Genomic DNA, 27057 nt, shown 5'->3' with positions numbered 1-27057 from the left:
TTGGGAGTGTCGGTGACGTTGGGAGTGTCGGTGAAGTTGGGAGTGTCGGTGAAGTTGGGAGTGTCGGTGAAGTGGGGAGTGTTGGTGACGTTGGGAATGTCGGTGACATTGGGAGTGTCGGTGACGTTGGGAGTGTCGGTGAAGTTGGGAGTGTCGGTGAAGTTGGGAATGTCGGTGAAGTTGGGAGTGTCGGTGACGTTGGGAGTGTCGGTGACGTTGGGAGTGTCGGTGAAGTTCGGAGTGTTGGTGACGTTGGGAGTGTCGGTGACATTGGGATTGTCGGTGAAGTTGGGAATGTCGGTGAAGTTGGGAGTGTCGGTGAAGTTGGGAGTGTCGGTGACGTTGGGAGTGTCGGTGACGTTGGGAGTGTCGGTGACGTTGGGAATGTCGGTGACGGGAGTGTCGGTGAAGTTGGGAGTGTCGGTGACGTTGGGAGTGTCGGTGAAGTTGGGAGTGTCGGTGAAGTTGGGAGTGTCGGTGACGTTGGGAGTGTCGGTGACGTTGGGAGTGTCGGTGAAATTGGGAGTGTCGGTGACGTTGGGAGTGTCGGTGAAGTTGGGAGTGTCGGTGATGTTGGGAATGTCGATGACGTTGGGAGTGTCGGTGAAGTTGGGAGTGTCGGTGACGTTGGGAGTGTCGGTGAAATTGGGAATGTCGATGACGTTGGGAGTGTCGGTGAAGTTGGGAGTGTCGGTGACGTTGGGAGTGTCGGTGAAATTGGGAATGTCGGTGATGTTGGGAGTGTCGGTGACGTTGGGAGTGTCGGTGAAGTTGGGAGTGTCGGTGAAGTTGGGAATGTCGGTGATGTTGGGAGTGTCGGTGACGTTGGGAGTGTCGGTGAAGTTGGGAGTGTCGGTGACGTTGGGAGTGTCGGTGACGTTGGGAGTGTCGGTGACATTGGGAGTGTCGGTGACGTTGGGAGTGTCGGTGAAGTTGGGAGTGTCGGTGAAGTTGGGAGTGTCGGTGAAGTTGGGAATGTCGATGACGTTGGGAGTGTCGGTGAAGTTGGGAGTGTCGGTGACGTTGGGAGTGTCGGTGAAATTGGGAATGTCGGTGACGTTGGGAGTGTCGGTGAAGTTGGGAGTGTCGGTGAAATTGGGACTGTCGGTGACGTTGGGAGTGTCGGTGACGTTGGGAGTGTCGGTGAAGTTGGGAGTGTCGGTGAAGTTGGGAAAGTCGGTGAAGTTGGGAGTGTCGGTGACGTTGGGAGTGTCGGTGAAGTTGGGAGTGTCGGTGACGTTGGGAGTGTCGGTGACGTTGGGAGTGTCGGTGACGTTGGGAGTGTCGGTGACGGGAGTGTCGGTGAAGTTGGGAGTGTCGGTGAAGTTGGGAGTGTCGGTGAAGTTGGGAGTGTCGGTGACGTTGGGAGTGTCGGTGACGTTGGGAGTGTCGGTGACGTTGGGAGTGTCGGTGACGTAGGGAATGTCGGTGAAGTTGGGAGTGTCGGTGACGTTGGGAGTGTCGGTGACGGGAGTGTCGGTGACGTTGGGAATGTCGGTGACGTTGGGAATGTCGGTGACGATGGGAGTGTCGGTGACGTTGGGAGTGTCGGTGAAGTTGGGAGTGTCGGTGACGTTGGGAGTGTCGGTGAAGTTGGGAGTGTCGGTGACGTTGGGAGTGTCGGTGACATTGGGAGTGTCGGTGACGTTGGGAATGTCGGTGACGTTGGGAGTGTCGGTGAAGTTGGGAGTGTCGGTGACGTTGGGAGTGTCGGTGACGTTGGGAGTGTCCGTGACGTTGGGAGTGTCGGTGACGTTGGGAGTGTCGGTGACGTTGGGAGTGTCGGTGAAGTTGGGAATGTCGGTGAAGTTGGGAGTGTCGGTGACGTTGGGAATGTCGGTGACGTTGGGAGTGTCGGTGACGTTGGGAATGTCGGTGAAGTTGGGAGTGTCGGTGACGTTGGGAGTGTCGGTGAAGTTGGGAGTGTCGGTGACGTTGGGAGTGTCGGTGAAGTTGGGAATGTCGGTGACGTTGGGAGTGTGGTGAAGTCGGGAATGTCGGTGACGTTGGGAATGTCGGTGACGTTGGGAGTGTCGGTGACGTTGGGAGTGTCGGTGACGTTGGGAGTGTCGGTGACGTTGGGAGTGTCGGTGAAGTTGGGAATGTCGGTGACGTTGCGATTGTCGGTGATGTTGGGAGTGTCGGTGACGTTGGGAGTGTCGGTGAAGTTGGGAGTGTCGGTGAAGTTGGGAGTGTCGGTGAAGTTGGGAATGTCGATGAAGTTGGGAGTGTCGGTGAAGTTGGGAGTGTCGGTGAAGTTGGGAGTGACGGTGAAGTTGGGAATGTCGATGACGTTGGGAGTGTCGGTGAAGTTGGGAGTGTCGGTGATGTTGGGAGTGTCGGTGACGTTGGGAGTGTCGGTGAAGTTGGGAATGTCGGTGATGTTGGGAGTGTCGGTGAAGTTGGGAGTGTCGGTGAAGTTGGGAGTGTCGGTGAAGTTGGGAGTGTCGGTGACGTTCGGAGTGTCGGTGACGTTGGGAATGTCGGTGACGTTGGCAGTGTCGGTGACGTTGGGAGTGTTGGTGACGTTGGGAGTGTCGGTGAAGTTGGGAGTGTCGGTGAAGTTGGGAGTGTCGGTGACGTTGGGAATGTCGGTGAAGTTGGGAATGTCGGTGAAGTGGGGAGTGTCGGTGAAGTTGGGAGTGTCGGTGACGTTGGGAGTGTCGGTAACGTTGGGAGTGTCGGTGACGTTGGGAGTGTCGGTGAAGTTGGGAATGTCGGTGAAGTTGGGAGTGTCGGTGAAGTTGGGAGTGTCGGTGAAGTTGGGAGTTTCGGTGAAGTTGGAAATGTCGGTGACGTTGGGAGTGTCGGTGAAGTTGGGAGTGTCGGTGACAGGAGTCTCGGTGACGTTGGGAGTGTCGGTGAAGTTGGGAGTGTCGGTGAAGTTGGGAGTGTCGGTGACGTTGGGAGTGTCGGTGACGTTGGGAGTGTCGGTGAAGTGGCGAGTTTCGGTGACGTTGGGAGTGTCGGTGAAGTTGGGAGTGTCGGTGATGTTGGGAGTGTCGGTGAAGTTGGGAGTGTCGGTGACGTTGGGAGTGTCGGTGAAGTTGGGAGTGTCGGTGAAGTTGGGAGTGTCGGTGAAGTGGGGAGTGTTGGTGACGTTGGGAATGTCGGTGACATTGGGAGTGTCGGTGACGTTGGGAGTGTCGGTGAAGTTGGGAGTGTCGGTGAAGTTGGGAATGTCGGTGAAGTTGGGAGTGTCGGTGACGTTGGGAGTGTCGGTGACGTTGGGAGTGTCGGTGAAGTTCGGAGTGTTGGTGACGTTGGGAGTGTCGGTGACATTGGGATTGTCGGTGAAGTTGGGAATGTCGGTGAAGTTGGGAGTGTCGGTGAAGTTGGGAGTGTCGGTGACGTTGGGAGTGTCGGTGACGTTGGGAGTGTCGGTGACGTTGGGAATGTCGGTGACGGGAGTGTCGGTGAAGTTGGGAGTGTCGGTGACGTTGGGAGTGTCGGTGAAGTTGGGAGTGTCGGTGAAGTTGGGAGTGTCGGTGAAGTTGGGAGTGTCGGTGACGGGAGTGTCGGTGAAGTTGGGAGTGTCGGTGAAGTTGGGAGTGTCGGTGACGTTGGGAGTGTCGGTGAAGTTGGGAGTGTCGGTGAAGTTGGGGATGTCGGGAACGTTGGGAGTGTCGTTGACGTTGGGAGTGTCGGTGACGTTGGGAGTGTCGGTGAAGTTGGGAATGTCGGTGATGTTGGGAGTGTCGGTGACGTTGGGAGTGTCGGTGAAGTTGGGAGTGTCGGTGACGTTGGGAGTGTCGGTGAAGTTGGGAGTGTCGGTGAAGTTGGGAGTGTCGGTGACGTTGGGAGTGTTGGTGAAGTTGGGAGTGTCGGTGACGTTGGGAGTGTCGGTGACATTGGGAGTGTCGGTGACGTTGGGAATGTCGGTGACGTTGGGAGTGTCGGTGACGTTGGGAGTGTCGGTGACGTTGGGAATGTCGGTGAAGTTGGGAGTGTCGGTGACGTTGGGAGTGTCGGTGAAGTTGGGAGTTTCGGTGACGTTGGGAGTGTCGGTGACATTGGGAGTGTCGGTGAAGTTGGGAATGTCGGTGACGTTGGGAGTGTGGTGAAGTCGGGAATGTCGGTGACGTTGGGAATGTCGGTGACGTTGGGAGTGTCGGTGAAGTTGGGAGTGTCGGTGACGTTGGGAGTGTCGGTGACGTTGGGAGTGTCGGTGACGTTGGGAGTGTCGGTGAAGTTGGGAATGTCGGTGACGTTGCGATTGTCGGTGATGTTGGGAGTGTCGGTGACGTTGGGAGTGTCGGTGAAGTTGGGAGTGTCGGTGAAGTTGGGAGTGTCGGTGAAGTTGGGAATGTCGATGAAGTTGGGAGTGTCGGTGAAGTTGGGAGTGTCGGTGAAGTTGCGAGTGTCGGTGAAGTTGGGAATGTCGATGACGTTCGGAGTGTCGGTGACGTTGGGAGTGTCGGTGAAGTTGGGAGTGTCGGTGAAGTTGGAAATGTCGGTGATGTTGGGAGTGTCGGTGAAGTTGGGAGTGTCGGTGAAGTTGGGAGTGTCGGTGACGTTGGGAGTGTCGGTGACGTTGGGAGTGTCGGTGAAGTTGGGAGTTTCGGTGACGTTGGGAGTGTCGGTGAAGTTGGGAGTGTCGGTGATGTTGGGAGTGTCGGTGAAGTTGGGAGTGTCGGTGAAGTTGGGAGTGTCGGTGAAGTTGGGAGTGTCGGTGAAGTTGGGAGTGTCGGTGAAGTGGGGAGTGTTGGTGACGTTGGGAATGTCGGTGACATTGGGAGTGTCGGTGACGTTGGGAGTGTCGGTGAAGTTGGGAGTGTCGGTGAAGTTGGGAATGTCGGTGAAGTTGGGAGTGTCGGTGACGTTGGGAGTGTCGGTGACGTTGGGAGTGTCGGTGAAGTTCGGAGTGTTGGTGACGTTGGGAGTGTCGGTGACATTGGGATTGTCGGTGAAGTTGGGAATGTCGGTGAAGTTGGGAGTGTCGGTGAAGTTGGGAGTGTCGGTGACGTTGGGAGTGTCGGTGACGTTGGGAGTGTCGGTGACGTTGGGAATGTCGGTGACGGGAGTGTCGGTGAAGTTGGGAGTGTCGGTGACGTTGGGAGTGTCGGTGAAGTTGGGAGTGTCGGTGAAGTTGGGAGTGTCGGTGAAGTTGGGAGTGTCGGTGACGGGAGTGTCGGTGAAGTTGGGAGTGTCGGTGAAGTTGGGAGTGTCGGTGACGTTGGGAGTGTCGGTGAAGTTGGGAGTGTCGGTGAAGTTGGGGATGTCGGGAACGTTGGGAGTGTCGTTGACGTTGGGAGTGTCGGTGACGTTGGGAGTGTCGGTGAAGTTGGGAATGTCGGTGATGTTGGGAGTGTCGGTGACGTTGGGAGTGTCGGTGAAGTTGGGAGTGTCGGTGACGTTGGGAGTGTCGGTGAAGTTGGGAGTGTCGGTGAAGTTGGGAGTGTCGGTGACGTTGGGAGTGTTGGTGAAGTTGGGAGTGTCGGTGACGTTGGGAGTGTCGGTGACATTGGGAGTGTCGGTGACGTTGGGAATGTCGGTGACGTTGGGAGTGTCGGTGACGTTGGGAGTGTCGGTGACGTTGGGAATGTCGGTGAAGTTGGGAGTGTCGGTGACGTTGGGAGTGTCGGTGAAGTTGGGAGTTTCGGTGACGTTGGGAGTGTCGGTGACATTGGGAGTGTCGGTGAAGTTGGGAATGTCGGTGACGTTGGGAGTGTGGTGAAGTCGGGAATGTCGGTGACGTTGGGAATGTCGGTGACGTTGGGAGTGTCGGTGAAGTTGGGAGTGTCGGTGACGTTGGGAGTGTCGGTGACGTTGGGAGTGTCGGTGACGTTGGGAGTGTCGGTGAAGTTGGGAATGTCGGTGACGTTGCGATTGTCGGTGATGTTGGGAGTGTCGGTGACGTTGGGAGTGTCGGTGAAGTTGGGAGTGTCGGTGAAGTTGGGAGTGTCGGTGAAGTTGGGAATGTCGATGAAGTTGGGAGTGTCGGTGAAGTTGGGAGTGTCGGTGAAGTTGCGAGTGTCGGTGAAGTTGGGAATGTCGATGACGTTCGGAGTGTCGGTGACGTTGGGAGTGTCGGTGAAGTTGGGAGTGTCGGTGAAGTTGGAAATGTCGGTGACGTTGGGAGTGTCGGTGAAGTTGGGAGTGTCGGTGATGGGAGTCTCGGTGACGTTGGGAGTGTCGGTGAAGTTGGGAGTGTCGGTGAAGTTGGGAGTGTCGGTGACGTTGGGAGTGTCGGTGACGTTGGGAGTGTCGGTGAAGTTGGGAGTTTCGGTGACGTTGGGAGTGTCGGTGAAGTTGGGAGTGTCGGTGATGTTGGGAGTGTCGGTGAAGTTGGGAGTGTCGGTGAAGTTGGGAGTGTCGGTGAAGTTGGGAGTGTCGGTGAAGTTGGGAGTGTCGGTGAAGTGGGGAGTGTTGGTGACGTTGGGAATGTCGGTGACATTGGGAGTGTCGGTGACGTTGGGAGTGTCGGTGAAGTTGGGAGTGTCGGTGAAGTTGGGAATGTCGGTGAAGTTGGGAGTGTCGGTGACGTTGGGAGTGTCGGTGACGTTGGGAGTGTCGGTGAAGTTGGGAGTGTTGGTGACGTTGGGAGTGTCGGTGACGTTGGGATTGTCGGTGAAGGTGGGAATGTCGGTGAAGTTGGGAGTGTCGGTGAAGTTGGGAGTGTCGGTGACGTTGGGAGTGTCGGTGACGTTGGGAGTGTCGGTGACGTTGGGAATGTCGGTGACGGGAGTGTCGGTGAAGATGGGAGTGTCGGTGACATTGGGAGTGTCGGTGAAGTTGGGAGTGTCGGTGAAGTTGGGAGTGTCGGTGAAGTTGGGAGTGTCGGTGACGGGAGTGTCGGTGAAGTTGGGAGTGTCGGTGAAGTTGGGAGTGTCGGTGACGTTGGGAGTGTCGGTGAAGTTGGGAGTGTCGGTGAAGTTGGGGATGTCGGGGACGTTGGGAGTGTCGTTGACGTTGGGAGTGTCGGTGACGTTGGGAGTGTCGGTGAAGTTGGGAATGTCGGTGATGTTGGGAGTGTCGGTGACGTTGGGAGTGTCGGTGAAGTTGGGAGTGTCGGTGACGTTGGGAGTGTCGGTGAAGTTGGGAGTGTCAGTGAAGTTGGGAGTGTCGGTGAAGTTGGGAGTGTCGGTGACGTTGGGAGTGTCGGTGAAGTTGGGAGTGTCGGTGAAGTGGGGAGTGTCGGTGAAGTGGGGAGTGTCGGTGACGTTGGGAATGTCGGTGACATTGGGAGTGTCGGTGACGTTGGGAGTGTCGGTGAAGTTGGGAGTGTCGGTGAAGTTGGGAATGTCGGTGAAGTTGGGAGTGTCGGTGACGTTGGGAATGTCGGTGACGTTGGGAGTGTCGGTGACGTTGGGAGTGTCGGTGAAGTTGGGAGTGTCGGTGACGTTGGGAGTGTTGGTGAAGTTGGGAGTGTCGGTGACGTTGGGAGTGTCGGTGACATTGGGAGTGTCGGTGACGTTGGGAATGTCGGTGACGTTGGGAGTGTCGGTGACGTTGGGAGTGTCGGTGACGTTGGGAATGTCGGTGAAGTTGGGAGTGTCGGTGACGTTGGGAGTGTCGGTGAAGTTGGGAGTGTCAGTGACGTTGGGAGTGTCGGTGACGTTGGGAGTGTCGGTGAAGTTGGGAATGTCGGTGACGTTGGGAGTGTGGTGAAGTCGGGAATGTCGGTGACGTTGGGAATGTCGGTGACGTTGGGAGTGTCGGTGAAGTTGGGAGTGTCGGTGACGTTGGGAGTGTCGGTGACGTTGGGAGTGTCGGTGACGTTGGGAGTGTCGGTGAAGTTGGGAATGTCGGTGACGTTGCGATTGTCGGTGATGTTGGGAGTGTCGGTGACGTTGGGAGTGTCGGTGAAGTTGGGAGTGTCGGTGAAGTTGGGAGTGTCGGTGAAGTTGGGAATGTCGATGAAGTTGGGAGTGTCGGTGAAGTTGGGAGTGTCGGTGAAGTTGGGAGTGTCGGTGAAGTTGGGAATGTCGATGACGTTGGGAGTGTCGGTGAAGTTGGGTGTGTCGGTGACATTGGGAGTGTCGGTGACGTTGGGAGTGTCGGTGAAGTTGGGAATGTCGGTGATGTTGGGAGTGTCGGTGAAGTTGGGAGTGTCGGTGAAGTTGGGAGTGTCGGTGAAGTTGGGAGTGTCGGTGACGTTGGGAGTGTCGGTGACGTTGGGAATGTCGGTGACGTTGGGAGTGTCGGTGACGTTGGGAGTGTCGGTGACGTTGGGAGTGTCGGTGAAGTTGGGAGTGTCGGTGAAGTTGGTAGTGTCGGTGAAGTTGGGAATGTCGGTGACGTTGGCAGTGTCGGTGACGTTGGGAGTGTTGGTGACGTTGGGAGTGTCGGTGAAGTTGGGAGTGTCGGTGAAGTTGGGAGTGTCGGTGACGTTGGGAGTGTCGGTGAAGTTGGGAATGTCGGTGAAGTGGGGAGTGTCGGTGACGTTGGGAGTGTCGGTGACGTTGGGAGTGTCGGTGACGTTGGGAGTGTCGGTGAAGTTGGGAATGTCGGTGAAGTTGGGAGTGTCGGTGAAGTTGGGAGTGTCGGTGAAGTTGGGAGTGTCGGTGAAGTTGGGAATGTCGGTGACGTTGGGAGTGTCGGTGAAGTAGGGAGTGTCGGTGACGGGAGTGTCGGTGACGTTGGGAGTGTCGGTGAAGTTGGGAGTGTCGGTGAAATTGGGAGTGTCGGTGACGTTGGGAGTGTCGGTGAAGTTGGGAGTGTCGGTGAAGTTGGGAATGTCGGTGACGTTGGGAGTGTCGGTGAAGTAGGGAGTGTCGGTGACGGGAGTGTCGGTGACGTTGGGAGTGTCGGTGAAGTTGGGAGTGTCGGTGAAATTGGGAGTGTCGGTGACGTTGGGAGTGTCGGTGACGTTGGGAGTGTCGGTGACGTAGGGAGTGTCGGTGAAGTTGGGAGTGTCGGTGAAGTTGGGAGTGTCGGTGAAGTTGGGAATGTCGATGACGTTGGGAGTGTCGGTGAAGTTGGGAGTGTCGGTGAAGTTGGGAATGTCGGTGACGTTGGGAGTGTCGGTGAAGTAGGGAGTGTCGGTGACGGGAGTGTCGGTGACGTTGGGAGTGTCGGTGAAGTTGGGAGTGTCGGTGAAATTGGGAGTGTCGGTGACGTTGGGAGTGTCGGTGACGTTGGGAGTGTCGGTGACGTAGGGAGTGTCGGTGAAGTTGGGAGTGTCGGTGAAGTTGGGAGTGTCGGTGAAGTTGGGAATGTCGATGACGTTGGGAGTGTCGGTGAAGTTGGGAGTGTCGGTGACGTTGGGAGTGTCGGTGAAATTGGGAATGTCGGTGACGTTGGGAGTGTCGGTGAAGTTGGGAGTGTCGGTGAAGTTGGGACTGTCGGTGACGTTGGGAGTGTCGGTGAAGTTGGGAATGTCGGTGAAGTTGGGAGTGTCGGTGACGTTGGGAGTGTCGGTGAAGTTGGGAGTGTCGGTGAAGTTGGGAGTGTCGGCGACGGGAGTGTCGGTGAAGTTGGGAGTGTCGGTGAAGTTGGGAGTGTCGGTGAAGTTGGAAGTGTCGGTGAAGTTGGGAGTGTCGGTGACGTTGGGAATGTCGGTGAAGTTGGGAGTGTCGGTGACGTTGGGAGTGTCGGTGACGTTGGGAATGTCGGTGAAGTTGGGAGTGTCGGTGACGTTGGGAGTATCGGTGACGGGAGTGTCGGTGACGTTGGGAATGTCGGTGAAGTTGGGAGTGTCCGTGAAGTTGGGAATGTCGGTGAAGTTGGGAATGTCGGTGACGTTGGGAGTGTCGGTGACGGGAGTGTCGGTGAAGTTGGGAGTGTCGGTGAAGTTGGGAGTGTCGGTGAAGTTGGGAGTGTCGGTGAAGTTGGGAGTGTCGGTGATGGGAGTGTCGGTGAAGTTGGGAGTGTCGGTGACGTTGGGAGTGTCGGCGACGTTGGGAGTGTCGGTGAAGTTGGGAGTGTCGGTGACGTTGGGAGTGTCGGTGAAGTTGGGAGTGTCGGTGACGTGGGGAGTGTCGGTGACGTTGGGAGTGTCGGTGAAGTGGGGAGTGTCGGTGACGTTGGGAGTGTCGGTGACGGGAGTGTCAGTGAAGTTGGGAGTGTCGGTGACGTTGGGAGTGTCGGTGAAGTTGGGAGTGTCGGTGAAGTTGGGAGTGTCGGTGACGTTGGGAGTGTCGGTGAAATTGGGAGTGTCGGTGACGTTGGGAGTGTCAGTGACGTTGGGAGTGTCGGTGAGGTAGGGAGTGTCGGTGAAGTTGGGAGTGTCGGTGAAGTTGGGAGTGTCGGTGAAGTTGGGAATGTCGATGACGTTGGGAGTGTCGGTGAAGTTGGGAGTGTCGGTGAAGTTGGGAATGTCGGTGACGTTGGGAGTGTCGGTGAAGTAGGGAGTGTCGGTGACGGGAGTGTCGGTGACGTTGGGAGTGTCGGTGAAGTTGGGAGTGTCGGTGAAATTGGGAGTGTCGGTGACGTTGGGAGTGTCGGTGACGTTGGGAGTGTCGGTGACGTAGGGAGTGTCGGTGAAGTTGGGAGTGTCGGTGAAGTTGGGAGTGTCGGTGAAGTTGGGAATGTCGATGACGTTGGGAGTGTCGGTGAAGTTGGGAGTGTCGGTGACGTTGGGAGTGTCGGTGAAATTGGGAATGTCGGTGACGTTGGGAGTGTCGGTGAAGTTGGGAGTGTCGGTGAAGTTGGGACTGTCGGTGACGTTGGGAGTGTCGGTGAAGTTGGGAATGTCGGTGAAGTTGGGAGTGTCGGTGACGTTGGGAGTGTCGGTGAAGTTGGGAGTGTCGGTGAAGTTGGGAGTGTCGGCGACGGGAGTGTCGGTGAAGTTGGGAGTGTCGGTGAAGTTGGGAGTGTCGGTGAAGTTGGAAGTGTCGGTGAAGTTGGGAGTGTCGGTGACGTTGGGAATGTCGGTGAAGTTGGGAGTGTCGGTGACGTTGGGAGTGTCGGTGACGTTGGGAATGTCGGTGAAGTTGGGAGTGTCGGTGACGTTGGGAGTATCGGTGACGGGAGTGTCGGTGACGTTGGGAATGTCGGTGAAGTTGGGAGTGTCCGTGAAGTTGGGAATGTCGGTGAAGTTGGGAATGTCGGTGACGTTGGGAGTGTCGGTGACGGGAGTGTCGGTGAAGTTGGGAGTGTCGGTGAAGTTGGGAGTGTCGGTGATGGGAGTGTCGGTGAAGTTGGGAGTGTCGGTGACGTTGGGAGTGTCGGCGACGTTGGGAGTGTCGGTGAAGTTGGGAGTGTCGGTGACGTTGGGAGTGTCGGTGAAGTTGGGAGTGTCGGTGACGTGGGGAGTGTCGGTGACGTTGGGAGTGTCGGTGAAGTGGGGAGTGTCGGTGACGTTGGGAGTGTCGGTGACGGGAGTGTCGGTGAAGTTGGGAGTGTCGGTGACGTTGGGAGTGTCGGTGAAGTTGGGAGTGTCGGTGAAGTTGGGAGTGTCGGTGACGTTGGGAGTGTCGGTGAAGTTGGGAGTGTCGGTGACTTTGGGAATGTCGGTGAAGTTGGGAGTGTCGGTGACGTTGGGAGTGTCGGTGACGGGAGTGTCGGTGAAGTTGGGAGTGTCGTTGAAGTTGGGAGTGTCAGTGACGTTGGGAGTGTCGGTGAAGTTGGGAGTTTCGGTGACGGGAGTGTTGGTGAAGTTGGGAGTGTCGGTGACTTTGGGAGTGTCGGTGACGTTGGGAGTGTCGGTGACGTTGGGAGTGTCGGTAAAGTTGGGAGTGTCGGTGACGTTGGGAGTGTCGGTAAAGTTGGGAGTGTCGGTGAAGTTGGGAGTGTCGGTGAAGTTGGGAATGTCGGTGAAGTTGGGAGTGTCGGTGAAGTTTGGAGTGTCGGTGACGTTGGGAGTGTCGGTGACGTTGGGAGTGATGGTGAAGTTGGGAGTGTTAGTGACGTTGGGAGTGTCGGTGACGTTGGGTGTGTCGGTGACGTTGGGAATGTCGGTGAAGTTGGGAGTGTCGGTGAAGTTGGGATTGTCGGTGACGTTGGGAGTGTCGGTGACGTTGGGAGTGTCGGTGACGTTGGGAGTGTCGGTGAAGTTGGGAGTGTCGGTGAAGTTGGGAGTGTCGGTGATGTTGGGAATGTCGGTGAAGTTGGGAGTGTCGGTGACGGGAGTGTTGGTGATGTTGGGAGTGTCGGTGAAGTTGGGAGTGTCGGTGAAGTTGGGAGTGTCGGTGACGTTGGGAGTTTCGGTGACGTTGGGAGTGTCGGTGACGTTGGGAATGTCGGTGAAGTTGGGAGTGTCGGTGACGTTGGGAGTGTCGGTGAAGTTGGGAGTGTCGGTGAAGTTGGGAGTGTCGGTGATATTGGGACTGTCGGTGACGTTGGGAGTGTCGGTGACGTTGGGAGTGTCGGTGACGTTGGGAGTGTCGGTGACGTTGGGAATGTCGGTGAAGTTGGGAATGTCGGTGAAGTTGGGAATGTCGGTGACGTTGGGAGTGTCGGTGAAGTTGGGAGTGTCGGTGACGTTGGGAGTGTCGGTGACGTTGGGAGTGTCGGTGACGTTGGTAGTGTCGGTGACATTGGTAGTGTCGGTGACGTTGGGAGTGTCGGTGACGTTGGGGGTGATGGTGAAGTTGTGAGTGTCGGTGACGTTGGGAGTGTCGGTGACGTTGGGTGTGTCGGTGACGTTGGGAGTGTCGGTGAAGTTGGGAGTGTCAGTGAAGTTGGGAGTGTCGGTGACGTTGGGAGTGTCGGTGACGTTGGGAGTGTCGGTGACATTGGGAGTGTCGGTGAAGTTGGGAGTGCCGGTGAAGTTGGGAGTGTCGGTGATGTTGGGAATGTCGGTGAAGTTGGGAGTGTCAGTGACGGGAGTGTTGGTGATGTTGGGAGTGTCGGTGAAGTTGGGAGTGTCGGTGAAGTTGGGAGTGTCGGTGACGTTGGGAGTTTCGGTGACGTTGGGAGTGTCGGTGACGTTGGGAATGTCGGTGAAGTTGGGAGTGTCGGTGACGTTGGGAGTGTCGGTGAAGTTGGGAGTGTCGGTGACGTTGGGAGTGTCGGTGACGTTGGGAGTGTCGGTGACGTTGGGAGTGTCGGTGAAGTTGGGAGTGTCGGTAAAGTTGGGAGTGTCGGTGAAGTTGGGAGTGTCGGTGAAGTTGGGAATGTCGATGACGTTGGGAGTGTCGGTGAAGTTTGGAGTGTCGGTGACGTTGGGAGTGTTGGTGAAATTGGGAATGTCGGTGAAGTTGGGAGTGTCGGTGACGTTGGGAGTGTCGGTGAAGTTGGGACTGTCGGTGACGTTGGGAGTGTCGGTGAAGTTGGGAGTGTCGGTGACGTTGGGAGTGTCGGTGAAGTTGGGAGTGTCGGTGACGTTGGGAGTGTCGGTGACGTTGGGAGTGTCGGTGACGTTGGTAGTGTCGGTGACATTGGTAGTGTCGGTGACGTTGGGAGTGTCGGTGACGTTGGGGGTGATGGTGAAGTTGTGCGTGTCGGTGACGTTGGGAGTGTCGGTGACGTTGGGTGTGTCGGTGACGTTGGGAGTGTCGGTGAAGTTGGGAGTGTCAGTGAAGTTGGGAGTGTCGGTGACGTTGGGAGTGTCGGTGACGTTGGGAGTGTCGGTGACGTTGGGAGTGTCGGTGAAGTTGGGAGTGCCGGTGAAGTTGGGAGTGTCGGTGATGTTGGGAATGTCGGTGAAGTTGGGAGTGTCAGTGACGGGAGTGTTGGTGATGTTGGGAGTGTCGGTGAAGTTGGGAGTGTCGGTGAAGTTGGGAGTGTCGGTGACGTTGGGAGTTTCGGTGACGTTGGGAGTGTCGGTGACGTTGGGAATGTCGGTGAAGTTGGGAGTGTCTGTGACGTTGGGAATGTCGGTGACGTTGGGAGTGTCGGTGACGTTGGGAGTGTCGGTGAAGTTGGGAGTGTCGGTGAAGTTGGGAATGTCGGTGAAGTTGGGAGTGTCGGTGACGTTGGAATGTCGGTGACGTTGGGAGTGTCGGTGAAGTTGGGAGTGTCGGTGACGTTGGGAGTGTCAGTGACGTTGGGAGTGTCGGTGACGTTGGGAGTGTCGGTGACGTTGGGATTGTCGGTGAAGTTGGGAATGTCGGTGAAGTTGGGAGTGTCGGTGAAGTTCGGAGTGTCGGTGACGTTGGGAGTGTCGGTGACGTTGGGAGTGTCGGTGACGTTGGGAGTGTCGGTGACGTAGGGAGTGTCGGTGAAGTTGGGAGTGTCGGTGAAGTTGGGAGTGTCGGTGAAGTTGGGAATGTCGATGACGTTGGGAGTGTCGGTGAAGTTGGGAGTGTCGGTGACGTTGGGAGTGTCGGTGAAATTGGGAATGTCGGTGACGTTGGGAGTGTCGGTGAAGTTGGGAGTGTCGGTGAAGTTGGGACTGTCGGTGACGTTGGGAGTGTCGGTGAAGTTGGGAATGTCGGTGAAGTTGGGAGTGTCGGTGACGTTGGGAGTGTCGGTGAAGTTGGGAGTGTCGGTGAAGTTGGGAGTGTCGGCGACGGGAGTGTCGGTGAAGTTGGGAGTGTCGGTGAAGTTGGGAGTGTCGGTGAAGTTGGAAGTGTCGGTGAAGTTGGGAGTGTCGGTGACGTTGGGAATGTCGGTGAAGTTGGGAGTGTCGGTGACGTTGGGAGTGTCGGTGACGTTGGGAATGTCGGTGAAGTTGGGAGTGTCGGTGACGTTGGGAGTGTCGGTGACGGGAGTGTCGGTGACGTTGGGAATGTCGGTGAAGTTGGGAGTGTCCGTGAAGTTGGGAATGTCGGTGAAGTTGGGAGTGTCGGTGACGGGAGTGTCGGTGAAGTTGGGAGTGTCGGTGAAGTTGGGAGTGTCGGTGAAATTGGGAGTGTCGGTGAAGTTGGGAGTGTCGGTGATGGGAGTGTCGGTGAAGTTGGGAGTGTCGGTGACGTTGGGAGTGTCGGCGACGTTGGGAGTGTCGGTGAAGTTGGGAGTGTCGGTGACGTTGGGAGTGTCGGTGAAGTTGGGAGTGTCGGTGACGTGGGGAGTGTCGGTGACGTTGGGAGTGTCGGTGATGTGGGGAGTGTCGGTGACATTGGGAGTGTCGGTGACGGGAGTGTCGGTGAAGTTGGGAGTGTCGGTGACGTTGGGAGTGTCGGTGAAGTTGGGAGTGTCGGTGAAGTTGGGAGTGTCGGTGACGTTGGGAGTGTCGGTGAAGTTGGGAGTGTCGGTGACTTTGGGAATGTCGGTGAAGTTGGGAGTGTCGGTGACGTTGGGAGTGTCGGTGACGGGAGTGTCGGTGAAGTTGGGAGTGTCGTTGAAGTTGGGAGTGTCAGTGACGTTGGGAGTGTCGGTGAAGTTGGGAGTTTCGGTGACGGGAGTGTTGGTGAAGTTGGGAGTGTCGGTGACTTTGGGAGTGTCGGTGAAGTTGGGAGTGTCGGTGACGTTGGGAGTGTCGGTGAAGTTGGGAGTGTCGGTGACGTTGGGAATGTCGGTGACGTTGGGAGTGTCGGTGACGTTGGGAGTGTCGGTGAAGTTGGGAGTGTCGGTGACGTTGGGAGTGTCGGTGACGTTGGGAGTTTCGGTGACGTTGGGAGTGTCGGTGACATTGGGAATGTCGGTGAAGTTGGGAGTGTCGGTGACGTTGGGAGTGTCGGTGAAGTTGGGAGTGTCGGTGACGTTGGGAGTGTCGGTGACGTTGGGAGTGTCGGTGACGTTGGGAGTGTCGGTAAAGTTGGGAGTGTCGGTGACGTTGGGAGTGTCGGTGAAGTTGGGAATGTCAGTGAAGTTGGGAGTGTCGGTGAAGTTTGGAGTGTCGGTGACGTTGGGAGTGTCGGTGACGTTGGGAGTGATGGTGAAGTTGGGAGTGTTGGTGACGTTGGGAGTGTCGGTGACGTTGGGTGTGTCGGTGACGTTGGGAATGTCGGTGAAGTTGGGAGTGTCGGTGAAGTTGGGATTGTCGGTGACGTTGGGAGTGTCGGTGACGTTGGGAGTGTCGGTGACGTTGGGAGTGTCGGTGAAGTTGGGAGTGTCGGTGAAGTTGGGAGTGTCGGTGATGTTGGGAATGTCGGTGAAGTTGGGAGTGTCGGTGACGGGAGTGTTGGTGATGTTGGGAGTGTCGGTGAAGTTGGGAGTTTCGGTGAAGTTGGGAGTGTCGGTGACGTTGGGAGTTTCGGTGACGTTGGGAGTGTCGGTGACGTTGGGAATGTCGGTGAAGTTGGGAGTGTCGGTGACGTTGGGAGTGTCGGTGAAGTTGGGAGTGTCGGTGAAGTTGGGAGTGTCGGTGATATTGGGACTGTCGGTGACGTTGGGAGTGTCGGTGACGTTGGGAGTGTCGGTGACGTTGGGAGTGTCGGTGACGTTGGGAGTGTCGGTGAAGTTGGGAATGTCGGTGAAGTTGGGAATGTCGGTGAAGTTGGGAATGTCGGTGACGTTGGGAGTGTCGGTGAAGTTGGGAGTGTCGGTGACGTTGGGAGTGTCGGTGACGTTGGGAGTGTCGGTGACGTTGGTAGTGTCGGTGACATTGGTAGTGTCGGTGACGTTGGGAGTGTCGGTGACGTTGGGGGTGATGGTGAAGTTGTGAGTGTCGGTGACGTTGGGAGTGTCGGTGACGTTGGGTGTGTCGGTGACGTTGGGAGTGTCGGTGAAGTTGGGAGTGTCAGTGAAGTTGGGAGTGTCGGTGACGTTGGGAGTGTCGGTGACGTTGGGAGTGTCGGTGACGTTGGGAGTGTCGGTGAAGTTGGGAGTGCCGGTGAAGTTGGGAGTGTCGGTGATGTTGGGAATGTCGGTGAAGTTGGGAGTGTCAGTGACGGGAGTGTTGGTGATGTTGGGAGTGTCGGTGAAGTTGGGAGTGTCGGTGAAGTTGGGAGTGTCGGTGACGTTGGGAGTTTCGGTGACGTTGGGAGTGTCGGTGACGTTGGGAATGTCGGTGAAGTTGGGAGTGTCGGTGACGTTGGGAGTGTCGGTGAAGTTGGGAGTGTCGGTGACGTTGGGAGTGTCGGTGAAGTTGGGAGTGTCGGTAAAGTTGGGAGTGTCGGTGAAGTTGGGAGTGTCGGTGAAGTTGTGAATGTCGATGACGTTGGGAGTGTCGGTGAAGTTTGGAGTGTCGGTGACGTTGGGAGTGTTGGTGAAATTGGGAATGTCGGTGAAGTTGGGAGTGTCGGTGACGTTGGGAGTGTCGGTGAAGTTGGGACTGTCGGTGACGTTGGGAGTGTCGGTGAAGTTGGGAGTGTCGGTGACGTTGGGAGTGTCGGTGAAGTTGGGAGTGTCGGTGACGTTGGGAGTGTCGGTGACGTTGGGAGTGTCGGTGACGTTGGGAGTGTCGGTGACGTTGGGAGTGTCGGTGACGTTGGGAGTGTCGGTGAAGTTGGGAGTGCCGATGAAGTTGGGAGTGTCGGTGATGTTGGGAATGTCGGTGAAGTTGGGAGTGTCAGTGACGGGAGTGTTGGTGATGTTGGGAGTGTCGGTGAAGTTGGGAGTGTCGGTGAAGTTGGGAGTGTCGGTGACGTTGGGAGTTTCGGTGACGTTGGGAGTGTCGGTGACGTTGGGAATGTCGGTGAAGTTGGGAGTGTCGGTGACGTTGGGAGTGTCGGTGAAGTTGGGAGTGTCGGTGACGTTGGGAGTGTCGGTGAAGTTGGGAGTGTCGGTAAAGTTGGGAGTGTCGGTGAAGTTGGGAGTGTCGGTGAAGTTGTGAATGTCGATGACGTTGGGAGTGTCGGTGAAGTTTGGAGTGTCGGTGACGTTGGGAGTGTTGGTGAAATTGGGAATGTCGGTGAAGTTGGGAGAGTCGGTGACGTTGGGAGTGTCGGTGAAGTTGGGACTGTCGGTGACGTTGGGAGTGTCGGTGAAGTTGGGAGTGTCGGTGACGTTGGGAGTGTCGGTGAAGTTGGGAGTGTCGGTGACGTTGGGAGTGTCGGTGACGTTGGTAGTGTCGGTGACGTTGGTAGTGTCGGTGACATTGGTAGTTTCGGTGACGTTGGGAGTGTCGGTGACGTTGGGGGTGATGGTGAAGTTGTGAGTGTCGGTGACGTTGGGAGTGTCGGTGACGTTGGGTGTGTCGGTGACGTTGGGAGTGTCGGTGAAGTTGGGAGTGTCAGTGAAGTTGGGAGTGTCGGTGACGTTGGGAGTGTCGGTGACGTTGGGAGTGTCGGTGACGTTGGGAGTGTCGGTGAAGTTGGGAGTGCCGGTGAAGTTGGGAGTGTCGGTGATGTTGGGAATGTCGGTGAAGTTGGGAGTGTCAGTGACGGGAGTGTTGGTGATGTTGGGAGTGTCGGTGAAGTTGGGAGTGTCGGTGAAGTTGGGAGTGTCGGTGACGTTGGGAGTTTCGGTGACGTTGGGAGTGTCGGTGACGTTGGGAATGTCGGTGAAGTTGGGAGTGTCGGTGACGTTGGGAGTGTCGGTGAAGTTGGGAGTGTCGGTGACGTTGGGAGTGTGGTGACGTTGGGAGTGTCGGTGACGTTGGGAGTGTCGGTGAAGTTGGGAGTGTCGGTAAAGTTGGGAGTGTCGGTGAAGTTGGGAGTGTCGGTGAAGTTTGGAGTGTCGGTGACGTTGGGAGTGTCGGTGACGTTGGGAGTGATGGTGAAGTTGGGAGTGTTGGTGACGTTGGGAGTGTCGGTGACGTTGGGTGTGTCGGTGACGTTGGGAATGTCGGTGAAGTTGGGAGTGTCGGTGACATTGGGAGTGTCGGTGACGTTGGGAGTGTCGGTGAAGTTGGGAGTGTCGGTGAAGTTGGGAATGTCGGTGAAGTTGGGAGTGTCGGTGAAGTTTGGAGTGTCGGTGACGTTGGGAGTGTCGGTGACGTTGGGAGTGATGGTGAAGTTGGGAGTGTTGGTGACGTTGGGAGTGTCGGTGACGTTGGGTGTGTCGGTGACGTTGGGAATGTCGGTGAAGTTGGGAGTGTCGGTGAAGTTGGGATTGTCGGTGACGTTGGGAGTGTCGGTGACGTTGGGAGTGTCGGTGACGTTGGGAGTGTCGGTGAAGTTGGGAGTGTCGGTGAAGTTGGGAGTGTCGGTGATGTTGGGAATGTCGGTGAAGTTGGGAGTGTCGGTGACGGGAGTGTTGGTGATGTTGGGAGTGTCGGTGAAGTTGGGAGTTTCGGTGAAGTTGGGAGTGTCGGTGACGTTGGGAGTTTCGGTGACGTTGGGAGTGTCGGTGACGTTGGGAATGTCGGTGAAGTTGGGAGTGTCGGTGACGTTGGGAGTGTCGGTGAAGTTGGGAGTGTCGGTGAAGTTGGGAGTGTCGGTGATATTGGGACTGTCGGTGACGTTGGGAGTGTCGGTGACGTTGGGAGTGTCGGTGACGTTGGGAGTGTCGGTGACGTTGGGAGTGTCGGTGAAGTTGGGAATGTCGGTGAAGTTGGGAATGTCGGTGAAGTTGGGAATGTCGGTGACGTTGGGAGTGTCGGTGAAGTTGGGAGTGTCGGTGACGTTGGGAGTGTCGGTGACGTTGGGAGTGTCGGTGACGTTGGTAGTGTCGGTGACATTGGTAGTGTCGGTGACGTTGGGAGTGTCGGTGACGTTGGGGGTGATGGTGAAGTTGTGAGTGTCGGTGACGTTGGGAGTGTCGGTGACGTTGGGTGTGTCGGTGACGTTGGGAGTGTCGGTGAAGTTGGGAGTGTCAGTGAAGTTGGGAGTGTCGGTGACGTTGGGAGTGTCGGTGACGTTGGGAGTGTCGGTGACGTTGGGAGTGTCGGTGAAGTTGGGAGTGCCGGTGAAGTTGGGAGTGTCGGTGATGTTGGGAATGTCGGTGAAGTTGGGAGTGTCAGTGACGGGAGTGTTGGTGATGTTGGGAGTGTCGGTGAAGTTGGGAGTGTCGGTGAAGTTGGGAGTGTCGGTGACGTTGGGAGTTTCGGTGACGTTGGGAGTGTCGGTGACGTTGGGAATGTCGGTGAAGTTGGGAGTGTCGGTGACGTTGGGAGTGTCGGTGAAGTTGGGAGTGTCGGTGACGTTGGGAGTGTCGGTGACGTTGGGAGTGTCGGTGACGTTGGGAGTGTCGGTGAAGTTGGGAGTGTCGGTAAAGTTGGGAGTGTCGGTGAAGTTGGGAGTGTCGGTGAAGTTGTGAATGTCGATGACGTTGGGAGTGTCGGTGAAGTTTGGAGTGTCGGTGACGTTGGGAGTGTTGGTGAAATTGGGAATGTCGGTGAAGTTGGGAGTGTCGGTGACGTTGGGAGTGTCGGTGAAGTTGGGACTGTCGGTGACGTTGGGAGTGTCGGTGAAGTTGGGAGTGTCGGTGACGTTGGGAGTGTCGGTGAAGTTGGGAGTGTCGGTGACGTTGGGAGTGTCGGTGACGTTGGGAGTGTCGGTGATGTTGGTAGTGTCGGTGACGTTGGTAGTGTCGGTGACATTGGTAGTTTCGGTGACGTTGGGAGTGTCGGTGACGTTGGGGGTGATGGTGAAGTTGTGAGTGTCGGTGACGTTGGGAGTGTCGGTGACGTTGGGTGTGTCGGTGACGTTGGGAGTGTCGGTGAAGTTGGGAGTGTCAGTGAAGTTGGGAGTGTCGGTGATGTTGGGAGTGTCGGTGACGTTGGGAGTGTCGGTGACGTTGGGAGTGTCGGTGAAGTTGGGAGTGCCGGTGAAGTTGGGAGTGTCGGTGATGTTGGGAATGTCGGTGAAGTTGGGAGTGTCAGTGACGGGAGTGTTGGTGATGTTGGGAGTGTCGGTGAAGTTGGGAGTGTCGGTGAAGTTGGGAGTGTCGGTGACGTTGGGAGTTTCGGTGACGTTGGGAGTGTCGGTGACGTTGGGAATGTCGGTGAAGTTGGGAGTGTCGGTGACGTTGGGAGTGTCGGTGAAGTTGGGAGTGTCGGTGAAGTTGGGAGTGTCGGTGACGTTGGGAGTGTCGGTGACGTTGGGAGTGTCGGTGAAGTTGGGAGTGTCGGTAAAGTTGGGAGTGTCGGTGAAGTTGGGAGTGTCGGTGAAGTTGGGAGTGTCGGTGAAGTTGGGAGTGTCGGTGACGTTGGGAGTTTCGGTGACGTTGGGAGTGTCGGTGACGTTGGGAGTGTCGGTGACGTTGGGAATGTCGGTGAAGTTGGGAGTGTCGGTGACGTTGGGAGTGTCGGTGAAGTTGGGAGTGTCGGTGACGTTGGGAGTGTCGGTGACGTTGGGAGTGTCGGTGACGTTGGGAGTGTCGGTGAAGTTGGGAGTGTCGGTAAAGTTGGGAGTGTCGGTGAAGTTGGGAGTGTCGGTGAAGTTGTGAATGTCGATGACGTTGGGAGTGTCGGTGAAGTTTGGAGTGTCGGTGACGTTGGGAGTGTTGGTGAAATTGGGAATGTCGGTGAAGTTGGGAGTGTCGGTGACGTTGGGAGTGTCGGTGAAGTTGGGACTGTCGGTGACGTTGGGAGTGTCGGTGAAGTTGGGAGTGTCGGTGACGTTGGGAGTGTCGGTGAAGTTGGGAGTGTCGGTGACGTTGGGAGTTTCGGTGACGTTGGGAGTGTCGGTGACGTTGGGAATGTCGGTGAAGTTGGGAGTGTCGGTGACGTTGGGAGTGTCGGTGAAGTTGGGAGTGTCGGTGACGTTGGGAGTGTCGGTGACGTTGGGAGTGTCGGTGACGTTGGGAGTGTCGGTGAAGTTGGGAGTGTCGGTAAAGTTGGGAGTGTCGGTGAAGTTGGGAGTGTCGGTGAAGTTGTGAATGTCGATGACGTTGGGAGTGTCGGTGAAGTTTGGAGTGTCGGTGACGTTGGGAGTGTTGGTGAAATTGGGAATGTCGGTGAAGTTGGGAGTGTCGGTGACGTTGGGAGTGTCGGTGAAGTTGGGACTGTCGGTGACGTTGGGAGTGTCGGTGAAGTTGGGAGTGTCGGTGACGTTGGGAGTGTCGGTGAAGTTGGGAGTGTCGGTGACGTTGGGAGTGTCGGTGACGTTGGGAGTGTCGGTGACGTTGGTAGTGTCGGTGACGTTGGTAGTGTCGGTGACATTGGTAGTTTCGGTGACGTTGGGAGTGTCGGTGACGTTGGGGGTGATGGTGAAGTTGTGAGTGTCGGTGACGTTGGGAGTGTCGGTGACGTTGGGTGTGTCGGTGACGTTGGGAGTGTCGGTGAAGTTGGGAGTGTCAGTGAAGTTGGGAGTGTCGGTGACGTTGGGAGTGTCGGTGACGTTGGGAGTGTCGGTGACGTTGGGAGTGTCGGTGAAGTTGGGAGTGCCGGTGAAGTTGGGAGTGTCGGTGATGTTGGGAATGTCGGTGAAGTTGGGAGTGTCAGTGACGGGAGTGTTGGTGATGTTGGGAGTGTCGGTGAAGTTGGGAGTGTCGGTGAAGTTGGGAGTGTCGGTGACGTTGGGAGTTTCGGTGACGTTGGGAGTGTCGGTGACGTTGGGAATGTCGGTGAAGTTGGGAGTGTCGGTGACGTTGGGAGTGTCGGTGAAGTTGGGAGTGTCGGTGACGTTGGGAGTGTCGGTGACGTTGGGAGTGTCGGTGACGTTGGGAGTGTCGGTGAAGTTGGGAGTGTCGGTAAAGTTGGGAGTGTCGGTGAAGTTGGGAGTGTCGGTGAAGTTTGGAGTGTCGGTGACGTTGGGAGTGTCGGTGACGTTGGGAGTGATGGTGAAGTTGGGAGTGTTGGTGACGTTGGGAGTGTCGGTGACGTTGGGTGTGTCGGTGACGTTGGGAATGTCGGTGAAGTTGGGAGTGTCGGTGACGTTGGGAGTGTCAGTGAAGTTGGGAGTGTCGGTGAAGTTGGGAATGTCGGTGAAGTTGGGAGTGTCGGTGAAGTTTGGAGTGTCGGTGACGTTGGGAGTGTCGGTGACGTTGGGAGTGATGGTGAAGTTGGGAGTGTTGGTGACGTTGGGAGTGTCGGTGACGTTGGGTGTGTCGGTGACGTTGGGAATGTCGGTGAAGTTGGGAGTGTCGGTGAAGTTGGGATTGTCGGTGACGTTGGGAGTGTCGGTGACGTTGGGAGTGTCGGTGACGTTGGGAGTGTCGGTGAAGTTGGGAGTGTCGGTGAAGTTGGGAGTGTCGGTGATGTTGGGAATGTCGGTGAAGTTGGGAGTGTCGGTGACGGGAGTGTTGGTGATGTTGGGAGTGTCGGTGAAGTTGGGAGTTTCGGTGAAGTTGGGAGTGTCGGTGACGTTGGGAGTTTCGGTGACGTTGGGAGTGTCGGTGACGTTGGGAATGTCGGTGAAGTTGGGAGTGTCGGTGACGTTGGGAGTGTCGGTGAAGTTGGGAGTGTCGGTGAAGTTGGGAGTGTCGGTGATATTGGGACTGTCGGTGACGTTGGGAGTGTCGGTGACGTTGGGAGTGTCGGTGACGTTGGGAGTGTCGGTGACGTTGGGAGTGTCGGTGAAGTTGGGAATGTCGGTGAAGTTGGGAATGTCGGTGAAGTTGGGAATGTCGGTGACGTTGGGAGTGTCGGTGAAGTTGGGAGTGTCGGTGACGTTGGGAGTGTCGGTGACGTTGGGAGTGTCGGTGACGTTGGTAGTGTCGGTGACATTGGTAGTGTCGGTGACGTTGGGAGTGTCGGTGACGTTGGGGGTGATGGTGAAGTTGTGAGTGTCGGTGACGTTGGGAGTGTCGGTGACGTTGGGTGTGTCGGTGACGTTGGGAGTGTCGGTGAAGTTGGGAGTGTCAGTGAAGTTGGGAGTGTCGGTGACGTTGGGAGTGTCGGTGACGTTGGGAGTGTCGGTGACGTTGGGAGTGTCGGTGAAGTTGGGAGTGCCGGTGAAGTTGGGAGTGTCGGTGATGTTGGGAATGTCGGTGAAGTTGGGAGTGTCAGTGACGGGAGTGTTGGTGATGTTGGGAGTGTCGGTGAAGTTGGGAGTGTCGGTGAAGTTGGGAGTGTCGGTGACGTTGGGAGTTTCGGTGACGTTGGGAGTGTCGGTGACGTTGGGAATGTCGGTGAAGTTGGGAGTGTCGGTGACGTTGGGAGTGTCGGTGAAGTTGGGAGTGTCGGTGACGTTGGGAGTGTCGGTGACGTTGGGAGTGTCGGTGACGTTGGGAGTGTCGGTGAAGTTGGGAGTGTCGGTAAAGTTGGGAGTGTCGGTGAAGTTGGGAGTGTCAGTGAAGTTGTGAATGTCGATGACGTTGGGAGTGTCGGTGAAGTTTGGAGTGTCGGTGACGTTGGGAGTGTTGGTGAAATTGGGAATGTCGGTGAAGTTGGGAGTGTCGGTGACGTTGGGAGTGTCGGTGAAGTTGGGACTGTCGGTGACGTTGGGAGTGTCGGTGAAGTTGGGAGTGTCGGTGACGTTGGGAGTGTCGGTGAAGTTGGGAGTGTCGGTGACGTTGGGAGTGTCGGTGACGTTGGGAGTGTCGGTGACGTTGGTAGTGTCGGTGACGTTGGTAGTGTCGGTGACATTGGTAGTTTCGGTGACGTTGGGAGTGTCGGTGACGTTGGGGGTGATGGTGAAGTTGTGAGTGTCGGTGACGTTGGGAGTGTCGGTGACGTTGGGTGTGTCGGTGACGTTGGGAGTGTCGGTGAAGTTGGGAGTGTCAGTGAAGTTGGGAGTGTCGGTGATGTTGGGAGTGTCGGTGACGTTGGGAGTGTCGGTGACGTTGGGAGTGTCGGTGAAGTTGGGAGTGCCGGTGAAGTTGGGAGTGTCGGTGATGTTGGGAATGTCGGTGAAGTTGGGAGTGTCAGTGACGGGAGTGTTGGTGATGTTGGGAGTGTCGGTGAAGTTGGGAGTGTCGGTGAAGTTGGGAGTGTCGGTGACGTTGGGAGTTTCGGTGACGTTGGGAGTGTCGGTGACGTTGGGAATGTCGGTGAAGTTGGGAGTGTCGGTGACGTTGGGAGTGTCGGTGAAGTTGGGAGTGTCGGTGACGTTGGGAGTGTCGGTGACGTTGGGAGTGTCGGTGACGTTGGGAGTGTCGGTGAAGTTGGGAGTGTCGGTAAAGTTGGGAGTGTCGGTGAAGTTGGGAGTGTCGGTGAAGTTGGGAATGTCGATGACGTTGGGAGTGTCGGTGAAGTTTGGAGTGTCGGTGACGTTGGGAGTGTCGGTGAAATTGGGAATGTCGGTGAAGTTGGGAGTGTCGGTGACGTTGGGAGTGTCGGTGAAGTTGGGACTGTCGGTGACGTTGGGAGTGTCGGTGAAGTTGGGAATGTCGGTGAAGTTGGGAGTGTCGGTGACGTTGGGAGTGTCGGTGAAGTTGGGAGTGTCGGTGAAGTTGGGAGTGTCGGTGACGGGAGTGTCGGTGAAGTTGGGAGTGTCGGTGAAGTTGGGAGCATCGGTGAAGTTGGGAGTGTCGGTGAAGTTGGGAGTGTCGGTGACATTGGGAATGTCGGTGAAGTTGGGAGTGTCGGTGACGTTGGGAGTGTCGGTGACGTTGGGAATGTCGGTGAAGTTGGGAGTGTCGGTGACGTTGGGAGTGTCGGTGACGGGTGTGTCGGTGACGTTGGGACTGTCGGTGAAGTTGGGAGTGTCGGTGAAGTTGGGAATGTCGGTGAAGTTGGGAATGTCGGTGACGTTGGGAGTGTCGGTGACGGGAGTGTCGGTGAAGTTGGGAGTGTCGGTGAAGTTGGGAGTGTCGGTGACGTTGGGTGTGTCGGTGACGTTGGGAATGTCGGTGACGTTGGGAGTGTCGGTGAAGTTGGGAGTGTCGGTGAAGTTGGGAGTGTCGGTGAAGTTGGGAGTGTCGGTGAAGTTGGGAGTGTCGGTGACGTTGGGAGTGTCGGTGATGTTGGGAGTGTCGGTGACGTTGGGAGTGTCGGTGACGTTGGGAATGTCGGTGAAGTTGGGAATGTCGGTGAAGTTGGGAGTGTCGGTGACGTTGGGAATGTCGGTGAAGTTGGGAGTGTCGGTGACGTTGGGAATGTCGGTGACGTTGGGAGTGTCGGTGAAGTTGGGAATGTCGGTGAAGTTGGGAGTGTCGGTGACGTTGGGAGTGTCGGTGAAGTTGGGAGTGTCGGTGACGTTGGGAGTGTCGGTGACGTTGGGAGTGTCGGTGAAGTTGGGAATGTCGGTGACGTTGGGAGTGTCGGTGAAGTTGGGAATGTCGGTGACGTTGGGAATGTCGGTGACGTTGGGAGTGTCGGTGACGTTGGGAGTGTCGGTGAAGGTGGGAGTGTCGGTGACGTTGGGAGTGTCGGTGACATTGGGAGTGTCGGTGACGTTGGGAGTGTCGGTGACGTTGGGAGTGTCGGTGAAGTTAGGAATGTCGGTGACGTTGGGATTGTCGGTGACGTTGGGAGTGTCGGTGACGTTGGGAGTGTCGGTGAAGTTGGGAGTGTCGGTGAAGTTGGGAGTGTCGGTGAAGTTGGGAATGTCGATGACGTTGGGAGTGTCGGTGAAGTTGGGAGTGTCGGTGAAGTTGGGAGTGTCGGTGAAGTTGGGAATGTCGATGACGTTGGGAGTGTCGGTGAAGTTCGGAGTGTCGGTGACGTTGGGAGTGTCGGTGACGTTGGGAGTGTCGGTGAAGTTGGGAGTGTCGGTGAAGTTGGGAGTGTCGGTGACGTTGGGAGTGTCGGTGAAGTTGGGAGTGTCGGTGACGTTGGGAGTGTCGGTGATGTTGGGAGTGTCGGTGAAGTTGGGAGTTTCGGTGAAGTTGGGAATGTCGGTGAAGTTGGGAGTGTCGGTGACGTTGGGAGTGTCGGTGAAGTTGGGAGTGTCGGTGAAGTTGGGAGTGTCGGTGACGTTGGGAGTGTCGGTGACGTTGGGAGTGTCGGTGATGTTGGGAATGTCGGTGACGTTGGGAGTGTCGGTGAAGTTGGGAGTGTCGGTGAAGTTGGGAGTGTCGGTGACGTTGGGAGTGTCGGTGACGTTGGGAGTGTCGGTGAAGTTGGGAGTGTCGGTGACGTTGTGAGAGTCGGAGACGTTGGGAGTGTCGGTGACGTTGGGAGCGTCGGTGACGTTGGGAGTGTGGGTGACGTTGGGAGTGTCGGTGACGTTGGGAGTGTCGGTGACGTTGGGAATGTCGGTGAAGTTGGGAGTGTCGGTGACGGGAGTGTTGGTGAAGTTGGGAGTGTCGGTGAAGTTGGGAGTGTTGGTGACGTTGGGAGTGTCGGTGAAGTTGAGAGTGTCGGTGACGTTGGCAGTGTCGGTGACGTTGGGAGTGTCGGTGAAGTTGGGAATGTCGGTGACGTTGGGAGTGTCGGTGACGTTGGGAGTGTCGGTGACGTTGGGAGAGTCGGTGAAGTTGGGAATGTCGGTGAAGTTGGGAATGTCGGTGAAGTTGGGAATGTCGGTGAAGTTGGGAATGTCGGTGACGTTGGGAGTGTCAGTGAAGTTGGGAGTGTCGGTGACGTTGGGAGTGTCGGTGACGTTGAGAGTGTCGGTGACGTTGGGAGTGTCGGTGACGTTGGGAGTGTAGGTGACGTTGGGAGTGTCGGTGACGTTGGGAGTGACGGTGAAGTTG

The sequence above is a fragment of the Somniosus microcephalus genome, chromosome 4, assembly GCF_052327205.1.
Source record: "Somniosus microcephalus isolate GS21.2 chromosome 4, FLI_Smic_1.0, whole genome shotgun sequence".
NCBI classification, from domain to species: Eukaryota; Metazoa; Chordata; class Chondrichthyes; order Squaliformes; family Somniosidae; genus Somniosus; species Somniosus microcephalus.
Note: the sequence above shows the minus strand (reverse complement) of the source record.